Raw genomic sequence first — 15,078 nt, 5'->3', positions numbered from 1 at the left:
ACATAGAATATTTAAATTCAAATATAGATGCTCCAAATATAGATCTTTTTAATGCGGTCATATATAAGTGCCAGTTACTATCTGTTTAGATGATCATGAATGAATGCCACTGTAAAACAGTATTTTAGCCCAGAGAATGTACAGAAAATGCCAATTTCAGGTATGGCAAATAAACAAAGAGAAAATACCTGAGGCATAGAATAGCCATGATAAACTCAAAATGTGTACATTCAGACCAAAAACCATGGACTTTGTTTACAGGGCCAGTATTAAAAAATAGATGAAAATACAGATATATATATTCCATTTCTGATCCAGGAGCTAATAGAAAGTATACCTGTCAACACTGACAAATGCATAGGCACAACTAATTTACAGATCACAATGTTAAAAACACTTGCTATCTACATTTGTAGTTCTGAGGTTTTAGTTTTATTTAAGGTAAATCAAGATTTCAAACAAATGTAGTAACAAAAGCCAGAATGATTTGTATAACACTACTCTCAAACATGATTTGTAGATATTAAAAATTCTGACTGAAAATAATTTTACCAAAATGGCGGCTGTCTTTGCAGTCTTCATTAAAATTCAATGCCTATTTCTAATACCAAAGAAAAGGCAGTGCTAGTCTTCATCTTCCTAATTGCTTAATTCCAGAAAAATACTGAAGTATTGGAATCAAATTCCCCAGTATCTTATTTTCACACTTGTCTGTATTACAGTCACGCTAAAATTGGGCTGCTCTGATTATAAGACCCAATGATTTTGGAATAATTAAGCAAAGAAAAACTACAATATACAGGAAGATATGGGTTTATTCAAAGGTCGATTAATAACTTAAAATTCTCCATTAGTGATTACAGAAAAAAAGCAGAACACAGCTGGCTATGTGCATGCCTTTGATAGTCGTAGAGCATGGATAGGCACTTCATCATTCTGCCTTCCTACATTTATCTGTTAAAATTATTATCAAATATCAGCCAGGATGCAGTCGTGAATCACAGCCTGCTCCTCGTCTTCAGGGGAATGATACAATGAGGGTCTATTCATCAGGGTGGCAATCGGCACGAGTAATTAGTTCCCAGCACTGGGATCTCCTACAAAGCTTATTTCAGTCGGCACCACAAACATATGACAATGAAAAGCTAATGGAAGCCGCTAAAATTTGTTAACCTCTTCTGCCATCAATCCTTCTGGTGTTCTGGGCTGCAGTATTATGCAAAGATGGTAAATTATTAATTTGTCATTCATCTACCTCGCCACAGTTTTGACAGAATTAAGTGATGCCATTCTTCTGCATAACAATTACAATTATAGCACATTACAAAACTATGCTAAAATTATTAGGAAAATAGGTAACAATGATCAGGCATGAAATATTATCCTAAAACATAATATATCTTTAGTCCCTTGCTTTTATTTTCAGTTCTGCATATGAAATTTGCATAGGATTCTATCTCCTTCAGTGGTGCACTGATTATTCACACACAACTACACAACCACTATTAGACTGTGTATTTCAGTATTTGTAAGTATTGGCAACCACTGCATTATGAGGGGGAAAAGAAATTATCTGCTCTTCACACACAGAAAAACATCCAACAAAACCCTGCAAAGCCAAAAATAAATGCCTGCGTTGACTAATTGTTACAAGTGAGCCATTTTTGAGAGCAGCTACTGGGAAAAATGCATTTTTGAACCAATATAAACCAGTACACCACACAGCTACTCCAGCACACTGCCTTACTAGTAAGAGCAATCAACCACTGCAACCCTGTCCCCAAAAGGCAATGCTGTACCATGCTTGGTACCTCTGCACCGGGGCGGGGGGACAGACAAAAATATTGCTCTGATTTAGGCAGAACTGACTGCTGGCAGACTGAAGGACTGTGAAGCAAAGGGCCAAGGAGGCAGATTTTAGGGAAACTACAGGGAACGTTTGACAACAGGAGTTCCTGGCCCTGCAGTAAAGGCTGCCACATGGACTAAAGGTGGTATATGGACTGGATCGATGAATGCAAGTATCAATTAGTCTAAATGCAAGAACAACATCACTCAGGGGATCAGGGATTTATGAATTATAAATCATATGATTTGCACAGATTTGTCAGGGCCCCCTCCAACATGATACACAGTAATTAGTGGTTTCTTAGTAACAATATTGACTGAATCAAAACAAAGCTTTTATATTAAGTGTTTTATTCAAATAGCCTAACCATTACATTGCTTTATTTTTCCAAGAGTTTCCCAAATTACCAGGTTATGTACTCAGAATTGAGAGAAAACCTTCCTCTCACTCCCATGCACCTAACTTCATTGTTAAAATTGTACAGAAATGAGATCAAATTTAAAATTTGGTATTTAAAATATACCAATATAACCTGTTCCCTCAGGATTTCGTGGCATGAAAAAAATAAGCCACTTCATTGTGGGCATTGAGGAGAAGTCTAAATGCTCATTTATCTCCACTATCAGAACAATAGACCTGTATTTCCTACTAGTTTCAAAGATTAGGACAATTGGAGACAAAACATACCAACTGTGGTACTAGTTTTGTTATGGTGTCATAGCAAAGGTATCTTAGACTTGGAAACTACTTATCAGTCCTCATACCCTTATAGATTTAAGCTGAATATAAGCCACACCAGACAACAATGAGAGGATAATGCAATTGCTGCAGAATTACTTCTTGTAATGTCTTACCCCACAGTGTATTTTGAGATATTCTGCCATCCCAGAAAAGAAACACTCAACACACCAGTGTGGGTTGTAAAAGGACTGTGTGAGGTAGGGAAGAGGAAAGGAAACGCAAACCTACAAAAGCAACATCTTGAGAGGGCTTAGGGTTGCACTCAAGCTATCCGTTAAGTGAGAATGGACTTCAGCACACCACAGAAGCCCCCATTCAGATCCTTAGATGAGTGAAGTAGCAAATAAACAAATACAGAGCAGAAAAGAGAAACAAAGAAAGGCAAAAGAGCACAGTGTTACAGAAATCTTCAGAGACAGAGGATGGCTGGAGCTCTAAAAGACCTCTTCCGTCTAGAAGGCTTCTTAAGCTTAAGGCCAAGAAAATCCACTTCCACAAAAGGCAATCACAACAAACTTAAAAACAGAGAAGCCTGTGTGAAGACACCTAGATAAATTTTGAGATTACACACTCCTTGTCAGAACTCTAACTGAAGAGTTAAGCAGATGAGTCAATCTCCAAACCTAATCAATCCTTGGTCTCTTCACTAAGACCAACAGCAAGGCAATCAATCAATGATGACAATTCCATAGATGCTCAAACACTGAGACTTAGGCTAAATTTGTTTCATAGACAGCCAAAAACAGAGTGGCAACACCACTCATGCATCAGGAGCAACAGTACAGACCTGAAAGGAAATCTAAAAGAAGGCAGTTCCACCATTTCACCATCACCAACTACATGTCTAGTCCAACTTCTGGTTATAATTTATTACACACTTTGGTTGCAATGGCTCATCAAATTCAGAATATCAGGTGTTCTTTCTAAATTACACAAAAAAGCAATCAAAGAGCACAGATAGTGGTGCCCAACTTTAAAGGAAAAATAAGCCAGATTATTTTAACACTGCTCAGGAACACTTCTTGGTCTACAACTAGATATCTTTTGCTTCCATGTAAAATGTTTCAAGAACTCAAACCAGATATCTTCTGCAATAGACACAAATATTTTTATCAAAAAAGCCAAAAAACAAAACTAAACCTACAAAAACCCAAACAATAAGCATTTTCATTTGAATCACAGAATCATAGAACTGTTTGGGTTGGAAGGGACCCTAAGGATCATCCAGTTCCAAACTCCCTGCCCCAAAGAGGGACACCTTCCACTAGATCAGGTTGCTTAGGGCCCCATCCAACCTGGCTTCAACCACTTCCTGGGATGGGGCATCCACAACTTCTCCAGGCAACCTGTACCAGTGCCTCACCACCCTCACTGTGAAGAACTTCCTGTCAATATCTAACCTATACCTGCCCTCTAAATGTGAAGCCATCTACCCTTGTCCTGTCACTCCATCTTCTTGCAGAAAGTCCCCCTTAATCTTTCTTGTAGTCTCTTTAGGTGCTGGAATGTGCTGTAAGGTCTCCCTGGAGCCTTCTCTTCTCCAGGCTGAACAGCCCCAACTGTCTCAGCCTTTCCTCATAGGAGAGGTGCTCCAGCCTTCTGATCATCTTCTTGTGATTCTGGACCCACTCCAACCAGGTCCATGTTGAGGACCCCAGAGCAGGATGCAGCACTGCAGGTGGGCTGTCACCAGAGCAGAGCAGAGGGGCAGAACCCCTTTCTTCCCCTGCTGCCCACAGTGCTTTGGATGCAGCCCAGGACACGTTTAGCTTTCTGGGCTGCAAGTGCACATTGCTGGGTCATGTTCAGCTTCTTATCCACCAGCACCTACAGCCCCAACTGTCTCAGCCTTTCCTCATAGGAGAGGTGCTCCAGCCTTCTGATCATCTTCTTGTGATTCTGGACCCACTCCAACCAGGTCCATGTTGAGGACCCCAGAGCAGGATGCAGCACTGCAGGTGGGCTGTCACCAGAGCAGAGCAGAGGGGCAGAACCCCTTTCTTCCCCTGCTGCCCACAGTGCTTTGGATGCAGCCCAGGACACGTTTAGCTTTCTGGGCTGCAAGTGCACATTGCTGGGTCATGTTCAGCTTCTTATCCACCAGCACCTCCAAGTCCTTCTGGGCAGGGCTGCCCTCAATCTGCTCATCTCTCAGCATTGATTTGATTGTCAATCTGAAGATAAAAGTGCTGAAGTTCTGGAAAATACTGCAAAACCTTTGGTGGAGTACCTCCAGCAGACTGCAGGGCATCTTGTAATGTAAGACGCTGCCTGATCTTGCAAATTGAAATTTCTATGGCATTCAGCTGGATGTCCAGAATATTAACTAAAATCTCTCATATTTTGTATGTAATAGTAAAATGCAAGGTATATTCCACTAACTGACTTGATAAAAGGTAATTTCAGAAAACAAGTGAAACATTTTCTGAAGCAATTCAATACTCTTCTAATGAGCTTTCATAAACTGTGAAAATCTTTTTTTTTTTTTAATCTAAAAAACCAAGTTACACCAGACCACACAATGAGCATACAACTAGCCAACATGTCAATAAATATTTATCTAAAAAATGTTCTGTACACATCTAGATATATTCCTGACCTGTAACATAATAAAAAAAATATATAACACACTTTGGAATATAAAACATTGACCTTGATGATGGCAAAGCAAACGCTGATGATGTCAACAGGTAAGTTCTCAGCAGCCCTACCAAGTTTCACATTTCATGCAGAGATCCCATGCACAACTGTTTGCCACATGGCAAATCAGAGTACTGATGCAGTAGGGAAAATTACTTTTTCTGTAAATCAGGTTCCTGATTTGAATTCCACTTTCCCTTTACTACCAGAGCAAACAGGAAAAGATTTGATTAGTATTAATTCAAAGCTGCAGCTAAAATATTACTCAGCCAGCTACATTCTGTGTGTAATTCATAGCACTTCACTGATAATGTATCTACTTCAGGACATTAAAGATTAATTAAATCCTGATAAGTGTATTGAGATCTTTGGAAATGCTGCTTACATTACCTATCCTTTCTTCAATGGCACAACCTGTTGCAGTTCAGCTCTCTCTCCTTCTCAGCTGCATTCACACAAGCATTTGTGTGGGCACTCTAAACCAAATCACAGTAACCAGCTGGGATTATTAGACTTCATTGTTTTTATTCCATTTTGTATCAGTGACCTGTTCACCCTGCAGCCTCACCAGCAACTATGTGACTAAAAATAAGGGAAGGAGATGTGCAGGTGAGAGAAAGGAAGGAAAGGACAAGGAAGAATATAAAAAAGACATATCATGTAATCATACTCTAATATTAATAGAGTCTCTGTCTTTTCATATTATCTTCATTTGCCCCAAACATAGACATTCATATTCCATAGTTTCAGGATACAGATTTCCACAAATGGAAAAAACTGGGAATCCTTGAGAAAAAAACCTCATGTGCAGGCAGGCTCTTAATCTCTGACACAGCTACTGCTGCAGTAACAGGAACTGGTTATAACAAAGGCCCAAGGCCACTGAATACAACTTCTTTGGCATAATATCAATTATGAGAAACACTAGTGTAATACATTAAATCAGTGTAGTCTATTTACTTCTAACCCTCCTCCAAGAAAACATTTGGCTTTTTCTGTAAAGGATTATTTTTTTTTCCTAAAAGGACCTTTGCCTTTATCTGTACTTCAATTTTATCAAAAGGTGCATGTGGAGGGGAGGTTTCCTGGGTTTGCTGAAGAGAGAGCAGAGTCATTCTTCTTTGAGTCTTTCAGAAGAAAGAGATGTGAAAAGCATCTCTTGATGAGAGATGTGAAAAGCAGGCTATGAACTTCAGGCACAACATGTGCATGGACTTAGCACAGAACTCTGAGGACTCAGCACAGTTGTAGGGCACCTTTGTACAGTTTAAACCTCAGGTGCTTCCAGTGTAGAGGAGAAGAAGGGAATATCAGCAAGGGAAGCCTGTCTTAACATATGTTTCATATGTTAAGATATATAAACATATAAATATAAACATGTTTATATTTCCCCATATAAACACAACAGTACAAACAGCACAGATCTGTAATTCCTAAATTTAGCATTTTAAAAACTAGTAGAAATGCTGTTAGTATGCTTCTATACAGTAAATAGGAGATTATCTCTTTGTCTCACCCATTAGGTACCTCAGCTACAATTCCTTGCCCAGGACTCCTGATTTCTGTGTTTTCACAGAATCATATCAAAAACCCATTCCCACCTAACTAGCATGCAAACAAAACCAGAAGAACACCACCAATTTCAGATATCACAGAGACACTTTTCTGCACTGACAAGCTTTGAATTCCTCATTTAAAAAGCAATCCAGAAAAAATGTCAACTATAAATGTTTCAGTCTCCCTTTATGCATTATAAAGCACCATGTCAGGGAAGACAAGCCCATCTTTAAGGTGTTACTGTCCCAGATCATGGTGCTATTAACCTCCAGTTTAAAAACAGTTCTGTTTATGTATGAGTTTATGTAGGCTCTTCTTTGATCTTTATTAACCCCTTGGTAGCTAACCACAGTCCCTGCTTTTTGGAGCATTCTTTGAAGTGCTGGCATTCCAGTGCACACTGATACTTCAAAGAGGACTCACTTAAGTACATGGTACAGTTCTAATCATGTATTCTGCAATCACTATCTTATCTTAGGCTGATCTTATAATGATCAGTCTAAAATAAAGCTGCCCTTCCAAAGATGTCACCATGAGACACAGTTCAATCCATGTTGCATTTCTGTCAAGATAAATTATAAACTAAATGAAATGAAAACTACTCCACTTTTCTACCAGAAGTTAACACTAAAACTTTCTTTTGGCTTGCAGCAGAATTAATTTGGGCATGATTTAGACATGGAAGAATGAACGCACAAGAAATTTGCAGTGGGATGCTTTGACTCAGTTCCTCATAAATCTTTGCAAATCTCACACATCCTACTCCTGACTGCAGTCAACAACATTTGTTTTACAAAGTAACTACAGCTCATGCAGGCCCCATAAACTGCTATTCATATCAAAAATAACAATAATTCCCACAATATACAAAAAATAGGTACACTATATCTTGCTGGAGGTATTTTGCTTTTTGTCTCATAATATGGAATTTTAGTCTGCAGTACTTCTCACCCCTTCCTTGCCAAAATGAGCAATGAATAATAAGAATATGTTGAAGGATACAATATGACAAAGGAGCCAGCTCAATCCTAATCTCTTTACCATTCCTGTTGGTTCAGATGCTTTCATTTTAAGCACATGCATAGGAAGTTCCTATTTATTTTCCCACTAATTACAGCAACAGCAGGTTTTCTGTGAGGAATATTTAATTGAAAAATTGAAATATTATGATTGAGATTAATTCTTTCCAGTAGCTCGGGATTTGACATCATCATCATTCAGCATTTGTGGATATAATATAGATCAACTTTTGACCAAAACAAGAAAATCTGGTCAGTTCTGTGATTTTGTTTGTATACTGTTCTGATCTCAAAAGTATTAACCACAGAAATTACAGTAAAGCTTTTCCCAAAACTCTTAGATTTGACCTGCCGCAAACATTTCACCTCTTCTAGAAGAAACAGGATGAAATCATACTCCCATATATCTGCACTTTAAGAGCTGTGGCTAACCTGCATCTTTTTTTTATAGCTCTCTTAACAGCTGGATACTTTTCTTGCTTCCATAAAAATGTAATAGTGCACTCCTCTGATTCAATAAATACTTTTTTGCTCTATGTTCTTCTACAGCAAGTTAATTTTTTTTTTTTGTATATATTTTTTCTGAGTCCTCTGCCAGAAAGGTCTCAAGTATTTGGGTGGTTTTATTTGATTTTTTGAGAGGTGGGGTTTTTTTGTTTTTGTTTTGTTTTGTGGTTTTTTTTAGTTTTGGTTTTGGTTGTTTGGTTTGGTTTTGATTGCATTTTTTGCAGTTAAAGTTACTATTTATTAACCAAATTAACTCAGCAATTCAACAATCACCACAGAGAGCAACAAAGATGACTGAGAGATTTAGGTACAACCTTTTTTTTTTTAACATAGAATAATAAAGAGAAGACAAACCTCCCTGAAGTGTCTAAATGCCTAAATATCAAAAATACATTAATTTTATCTTTTTATTATGGACAGAATTTGAGTGCATCTGGGGACACAAGGAAATCCCCCCTTCAACATCTTGCTTAATTATGAATGAATTTGAGCATCTTTGTACCTCTGCTTGAAATTATGGAAGGGGGAGCAGGCAACTCTCTAAGGTTCACAGAACATTTGGCTACTGTTAAACAGCATCTTGGGAAAGGAATTCCCAATTCAGATTGCAGGTTAGGATACTGAAGCCTTAGGGCACCAAACTTCAGTATCATCTGCATTTCTTCTACTCTCTGATACAACTATAATCAAAGCTTTAAAAAAAAAAATCCCAATCAAAATAAAATAAAATCAAGTATGATTTGATTTAAAGGTTAACACTTCTGTCCAAGATTCAATTCAGGACTTAAAATCTGAGGGTAGCAAAATCTGGGAAATTACATCATTGTGTGATGATTGCAGGAACACATGTAAGAAAGAGCTGAAGTAACTGCAAACACAGTACTGTGCTCTGAGACAGGAAACAATAAGAACAAGGCAGCAAGACCACTGAGAAGCACATGGAGCAAGACTCCTGTTTCCACACTAGCCCAGCACCCTCAGGAAACAGCAACAGGACTCAACTCCCTTTAAAAAGGAGTTTTAACGTATTAAATAAATTTCTCCCTTGAAAGCCTTGCAAACTATCTCTTAAAAAAACAAAAACAAAACAAAAAAAAAAAATCCACCAAAAAAACCCCACACAAAAAAATTACAGCACTGAATGATGAAGCACCATTTTCTGAACCACACAGACAATTCTGTATTTACTGAAGATTTAAATAAAGGAAATGGTAGCCTGCAAACATACCTTCTCTTCTGTTATATGTGATCAACAAAGCAGGAGACAAAAGGTTAGCAATTCATAGGCACTGCAGAGAGGGGCAAGTTCAAAACTGTTACTTGACATGGTCCTATGAAAACCATTTAAGCTACTGAACTGCCTCTTGAGATCCACTAATGCCCCAAGGGTCAGGAAGGTTGTGAAGCCCTCACGACATTTACAAAACAGAAGATGAGAAGCCATCCTTTTCGATGTTACAGAACTCACCAAAGGACTACTTGTAGTAAAGAACGAGCAATGTTAAAGTGCTAAACCACCAACGGTTCCTTTGATAGAGTAATCCAAGGGCTTAGCCCAGGATAAAACCTTGTACACTGACACATCAGAAGCTGCTAACTGAGAAGATGCAACTTCTTTTGCCAAGAAAGAAACGTAGCAACAGAAAACTTGGTAACAAACACTCCAACTGATAAATACAAGAGATATCATAATATTCTTTCCTCCACATTCTTTCTCCTCAAGAATACTACATGTTAAATCCAACATTATAAAACAGTATTGATAAAAGGACTGGAAAATGAAAGCTTAAGAAGCAACAAATCATGAAATGTTTCCTCTTTCATTTTGGTGATTTAAACAGGAGCATAACACCCACAACTTCATTCCCCTCTGCACTGGCATCCACAGAGATGTGTTTAAAAGAATCAAGTTTCTTCTTCAGGGCAATTATTACCTCTCTTGACAAGGCTTCCAGCTTCTCTCTCTTCTCTAGCTACTACTTTATTTGTTTTTAAGAAAAGTTCACCAAAAAAACCCCAGCCAAACAACCATACACACAACTCACCAAAACAACAGGAAAACCAACATACCTCTTTAGGCTCTTTCCTAACATTGAAACAACTTTTTCAATATTAAGCTGTTCTTCTCAACACAGCAATCCCATCACAGAGGGGAATGAAATGGAAACAACACTGTCACTCCCAATGGGAAGGAACCTAGCACCACCAAGAAACTCCCCACCAAAGAGGAGAATCAGGGGCTCCAGAGTAACTCACATGGTGCTGCAGGCAGACCCCATCACTGCAGTGGTGCCATCAACCACTCAAAGAGCACCTTGTCCCTGCAGAAGAGGCCATGAATGCACTCAGAGGATAGAAAAAGCACAGGAATGTCTGTACCTTTTCTCACCAAAGGTCTAACCTGAAATTCTGTATCCCAAAATGTCAGTGGTGGCTTCAGGAAGAGCAAGATCAATCCAATCATGCACAACTTCTCCCCAAGCACTCTGCCAGTTTCCAACTATTTTCAGCTCAGGGGATTTCCTGAGTCTAATGTGGTTTGTCTATTTATACTCCTTCTTCCTCCTAATTCATTTCTCTTCCAAGTATTCATCCACAGAGACTTCAAATAAATCAAAGTATCAGTGCTCTCAATCCTCAAGCTTGGGAAGAATTACTGCAGTGAAAAACAAAAAGGTGGAACTGTGCACATTTCTGGGAATGTTCTAACGTGTCCCTTCAGCACTCAGGTAAAGTGTTTTCCAGAAATCTTCATTTTTGGACAACAGAATTCCACCTGTGTGTTCATAAACCAAGTATCTGTGTAGTATGTGATACTGCTCATGTTCACAAAAAACTACAGTTGGGACAATGAAAAGAGAAATCCTTTAGGTACTAAAGAAACTCCTAACAAAACTATACACTTCCTATTTAAAATCTGGAATGCAAATGTGAGAACAGAACAGTTCTCTGTAATAACCATACAATTCACAATATTTTTTGCTGGAGATGTTAATTCTTGTTTTATGTAAATTCTTCAGAGAAGATTATTTAAGACCATACCACTCTTAAATTATGGTGCAGATACTTATAAGCATAACTTAAGTGTACTGCACCATAATGCACATTTTCTTCCTTGAACACAATCTCCCTCCTGCATACATAAACTGTATCTGTAATTATCTCTAGTCACACCTTTCTTCATTATTCAGCTTTAGAAATAACCATGTATTGTCCCCGCTAAACTAAGCTAACTTATTTTTTTTTAGTAGTCAATGACAAAAAAATGAAAAAACTCAAACATTTTTATACAGTTTGTAACACAATTTGTTCAAGAAACCTTGTTTACCAGGTATGTTACATCCATCACAGAAAACACCCATAAAAAGAAGTCATGGTAACAAACTTGAAAAGCATGATTTTATTGCAATTACCCTCTCTCCTGACAGAAGAGTCAATTCAGACTGACACTCAAAATCAAGAAAAGACTGTTTCATTTTATCATGAAAATTGAATGTTTTTACTTTCCTTTTCAGAATAAAAAGGCTATATAGTTTGTAAGAGATTTCAAGGATAAGATAAAATGAAATGTTTTCCATTGCTGTAAAAACACTCATGTTTTCATGAACAGAGCTCTAGAAAAAATAAAAAACATTCATTTAAATACAAACCAGTTCAGGTTTTTTTAAGTGACTTAGGAATTCTAATTTGGACTGTCTCAAGTACAGAATATACACACAGCCACTTGCACTGGAGTTCGCAACTAAAAATTGATGATACAGTAATGCAAACAATGGCAAAAGGGTTCAAATAAAACCTGATCTTCTGCTACAACTTCTCAAGGTCACAGGATTCATTTTCAGTATCATGCACCATTAAAATGTACTTTGTTGTACCAGTCACTAAGAGGGATAGTGAATATGGTTTTCACAAAAGGCATGGCTTTCATCTAGACTTTCACCCTCTTTATAGGGAATAACTTTGCTTAACTTTGGAAATGAAATACATGTGTGAAGCTATATGGGCAAGCAGCAAATCACAGCAATAGCTACAGATTACTTACCAAACCATCTGATAGAAGTAACCAATCTTCAATACTAATCGCTGCAAGATGGTATTTTCCCCAAAAATTTCCCATGAGGGAAGGGGGCAGTGAGGGGAACAGAGACAGACTTGCAATCATCACAAAGATTATGCACAATGCACAGGATTTGGAGGAGAAATATTAAATTCTCTTTACTATATTTTAATAATTGGTAACAAAATTTGTCAAGTCAAAGTCAGCTATGTTAAGAGAACTTCAGTTAATTTTTTCACATAGAAGCTGTTGTCCAAAGTATTTCTTTGGTTGTTTCTGTTTTCTGTATAAAGCTGCCAAACACGGCCCTGCTAAAGGCTTTGGAAGTCCACAGTCTGTATACAATCAGTAGGTGTTTGCTGATGCAAAACACCTTCGAAGATGCTGCCCATCTTTCCCTGGGTTGTGCCTCTCAGACTGTCCCCATCACACCCAGAACTGTGACCTCATGAGCATCAAACCCACCGAGAACAGTCTTGGGTTCTGTCCGCAACAAACAGGCACAAATCCCAAAGACCAACAAAGAACGACTCCTCCTGTCCAGAATTTTATCTACTACAAATAAATAGTAATAACAATAATAAGAAAAAATATCTCTCTGAAATATTCTCCCTCTCTCTCTCTCTGAAAAAAAGTCTCTGAAGTGGCTACTCCAGAAAATCGAGACAAAGACAGTTGCAGTTATCTTTCATCAGTGCTATCTCCCCAACAACATAAGCAGCACAAAGAAGAAAGTTATTTCACGAGATACAGCAGAGGGAAAAAGCCTATGAAGCACCAAAGAAAGCATCTTGATGTGGAAGTCATGGGAGATAAACAAGTAAGAGAGGAGGGATTATGCATCTGCTGGGGATCAAGCACAGAAAAGAGGACAGCATTGGGAATCAGCTGGACATGAGTCAGAGTAGAGAAAGGGGGGCAAAACTCAGGTCTGGCTGGACAAAAACCTGGGAAAAGTAATAGAAGGTCAGAAAAGAAATCTGATGAAGAATTAATGAGGACAGAAGATGCAGTCAGACAATAACAGAAAGAAAGCTGTGGGGGGGAAGAATACTTCTTCTATAATGTCTGTATTAAGAGAATGTGATATAAGTGATCCTGTTTCTATTGCACCCTTAAAATTGGACCTCATAATCTTAATCCTGTCCTACAATATTAGTCTGGTGCTCCTTTGTTATTTTTCAGAAGAGAAGGGGTGAATAGTGTGTGTATGTGAATACTGAATACAGCGTTTCCACTTCCAAAATTTCCCTGCCATGAAGTAATCTTGCAGCTACTCCTTAAAACAGCAAGAATCGCAATCATACAAGTCATGTCTCACCTACCTTACCACTAAAAAAATATTTAAAATCACTCAGCTAAAATCACATCTTAGCATCTTCAGAAGCAGTAGCAAAGGCTTCATGGAAGTTAACAAATGAATTAATATAAAATGCTTTTTAATGATGTCACTACGAGGTTCTTTAAGCAAGGACAGGTAACACTGCTTATGCTGCATTTTAATGTTTGAATCAGGAGCCTGCTCCCTTAATCTGACACACACTACAGTATGGCAAAGCTAGACAGTGTTTTAGAAGCACAGTGCAGAAATACAAAAAACCCCAAACCAACTAACATAAAAACCTTTTAAAATGAGTGACGAGGGCCACAAAGCACATTAGTGTGGGTATTGGGTAAAACTGCACGCCCTGGTTCACAGTTTTGATATGGCTTTTCTTTCATCTGTCCTTAAAATGACAATCCCTCAAATATTTATTTTAAAGGGTGCATCAAGGACTAGTAAACATTCAGGTTGAATCCTGCAGTTTTCTTATTCTTTAGAAGTTTAAGAACAAAAATATTTGCCTTCCCAGGGTAGGCAGGGTGCTCATGCAGGTTATTTGGTGTGCCCATAATTTTGAAAATATTGTTTCAGTAATCAAATTTTAACATAGCTATTTAGAACCAGAGAACATTAGAGATGTATAACAAATCCCACAAATACTAATGGCATAAAATAGATCCAGTGAATAACACTTCGGAGTTTCGGTGTTTTAAATTTTTTTGTTTGTTTATTTATATATTCATTAAAAATTATATATTCATTTATTTTAAAAGAAAATACATTCTTGTTTTGCAAGCATTACTGTACAGTGTAACAGTGTTTCCCTCCCTTTAATACACTATTACCCACAGCCATATGCTTTGTATTTCCAAGTACCATTAATAAGGAAGTTGCCTTAAAGCCCATTCAAGTAACGGGTCAATATTCCTACATCTGACATACAAAAGGACTTCTAAAACCAAGCTTGTCAATTTTTCTTTGTTTATTTTATATCTATTTTTTGCTCTTGTTCATCCTCCTTTGAAGTTAGTCTTCAAAGCTTCAATATCAATAGGAATGCAGCATTAAGGATTTTACGACACTGTGCTACTTAAACTTTTATTGTTTTGTTGCAAAATCATAATCAGAAGGATTAGACTCTTCTATTTGGGTTTTTGTTTCCCTTCTTTTGTAATTTACTCTCTTTTTTTAAATTCCAATTCCAACATGCCATAAATCTGTAGCATGCCCCTTACAGTGCTCCCACATTGACAAAATAATGCAGTTTACACTTAAACATGCTCAAGAAAAAAATTAACATTCTTTATCATTTTCCAGCAGAGACAGTTAATACTCTCAGGCTACATTAATAGAATCTTTCTGCCATTGTAGAAAGTTTGATAGC

At 37.7% G+C, this 15,078-nt stretch overlaps 1 protein-coding gene across 4 annotated transcripts in view; it reads right to left on the bottom strand.

Moving 5' to 3' along the window:
• Positions 1-15,078, bottom strand: part of LRBA (LPS responsive beige-like anchor protein) — a 366,577-nt gene that overhangs the window by 174,521 nt on the left and 176,978 nt on the right. The window lies entirely within an intron of this gene.

The sequence above is a fragment of the Pyrgilauda ruficollis genome, unplaced genomic scaffold (assembly GCF_017590135.1).
Source record: "Pyrgilauda ruficollis isolate IOZ18807 unplaced genomic scaffold, ASM1759013v1 scaffold114, whole genome shotgun sequence".
Taxonomy (NCBI): Eukaryota; Metazoa; Chordata; class Aves; order Passeriformes; family Passeridae; genus Pyrgilauda; species Pyrgilauda ruficollis.
Note: the sequence above shows the minus strand (reverse complement) of the source record. Positions and strands in the feature narration are given on the sequence as shown.